This window comes from Octodon degus, unplaced genomic scaffold (assembly GCF_000260255.1).
Source record: "Octodon degus isolate 3935 unplaced genomic scaffold, OctDeg1.0 scaffold00085, whole genome shotgun sequence".
NCBI classification, from domain to species: domain Eukaryota; kingdom Metazoa; phylum Chordata; class Mammalia; order Rodentia; family Octodontidae; genus Octodon; species Octodon degus.
Window position 1 is genome coordinate 4,915,899 of NW_004524661.1, and position 1,995 is coordinate 4,917,893.

Consider the following 1,995-nt stretch of genomic DNA (forward strand, 5'->3'; position numbering starts at 1 on the left):
TGTACTTTTTCTTTTCTTAATTTCTTATACATTGCTCCAGTTTTTTCTTCTTCCAATATCTGGTAATATGAATAGCTGATTATAAGACAATACCATGTATTACAACAAATACTGTGAAATTCATATCACTTTGTTAAGTAAAATTGTATATGAGTTGTCAAAAAAAATAATAATAAAAATCCAGAAGAAATAGATAAGCTTCTACACATGTATGAACTACCGATTCTGAGCCAAAGATATATAAAAATCCTAAATAATACAACATCAGGCAGTGAGAATGAAGAACTATTACAAATAAATTGCCAACAAAGAAAATCTTGGATCCTAATGATAAATTCACTGCTGTATTCTATATGAACTTTATAGAAGATATAACACCACTACTCCTCAAATTGTTTAAAAAAATAAAAAAGGAGAGGCTACTACCAAAGTCTTTCCTGGAAGCAATAATTGCCTAGATCCCTGAAAAAGGCCCAAACAAAATAGAAAACTACAGACCCATCATTCATGGACCTAGTTGAAAAAATCCTCAGTAAGGTACTGGCAAGTAGAATGCAGCTAATCATCAAAAAGATCATATATCACATCCAAGTAGGATTCATTGCAGGGATGTAAGGATGGTTCAACATATGCAAATTACTAAATGCAATACATTACATACACAGAAGCAAAAATGAAAATCACATAATCATCTAAAAAAACACAAAAGAAGCATTTGACAAAATCCAACATCCATTCTTGACAAAAGTATTCAAAAGAACTTTAGGGAAAATGGCACAGTAGTAAACAGCAGAGGAAGATCCATTCTAATAGTTAGTGTCCAAACAGTGGAATATAGCAACATGAGGAAGAGAAGAAGAAGAAAAATAAGTCTCTTGGATCTAAGAAGTATCTGAGTTGAGAACTGAAGCCCATAGGGAAAGTGAAGGGAGAGACTCTAATGAAGACGGAGCGGCAAGTAGCACTTTCTCCTTGAGCCTTGACTCATGGCACGGGAAGAGCAACTCCAACCTGCAGATGCATGGTGACTATTTGCAACCCAAGAGACCTGCATGAAGAAATTACCAGTGGAATAGAGCAGTGGATGCAGTGGATGCAGTGGTCTGTGATGGCTGGTGAGTTGTTTGGGTTCAGACGTCCCCCAGGACAGGGCCATCTTGGAGAAGTCCTCCTGAGTGCATAACTCAGCACATCTGTGAGCTGGCTTGATCTAGTGGTGCTGGTGTCAGGGTGGAGCTGCTCAATTCAGGTCAGCAGCAGGTCAGTTAGCAACACTGCAATCAGCAAGAAGCAAATGGAGTGCTACAGGTTGAACAAATTTGGTCCCAGGCTCATAGGCAAAACCTAGCCTAAAGTTCAGTGGAATAAAAGGTGCAGGGTTGCTAGGATTATCTACTACCCCACTATAAAGCTGCAGCTGGATTACAGTGATTAACCAACACAGATCTAGACTCTCATCTGCCCACTTTATCTACCAGTGACAGCAGAGACATGACTTGAAGTGGACATTTTGAAAAAAATCTTTTTCTTGATTGATCTTATTTTTATATGAGTATGGACATTGTGTTTTGTTTGTTTAGTTTTGAGATAAGGTCTTACTATATAGCTCAAGTTGGCCTTGAACTTCCTATGTATGTAGCCTAAACTGGTTTAAAACTCCTGGCAATCCTTCTGCCTCAACCTCCTGAGTGCTGGGATTACAGGTGTACACCAGCATGCCTGGATTGTTAACATTGTTTCTATGGTTTCTGTTGTACTTTTTGTTATGTTCTGTTCTTGTTTTCATTATTTCTTTCTCTCTTTCTAGCCTATATTTTTCATCAGTTTCCCAAGTTTTGTGTGAACTTCCTTTGTCCTTCAGCCATGTCTTTAATCTTTCTGTCTCCTCCCTTTATTTTTATGTTTTCTCCCTAATACCTTTTATTTTTTTTCTGCTGAGTTTAAAATCACCATATTAAAGGCTTATTTACTGGATAAAATTTTCCAGATTGTTTT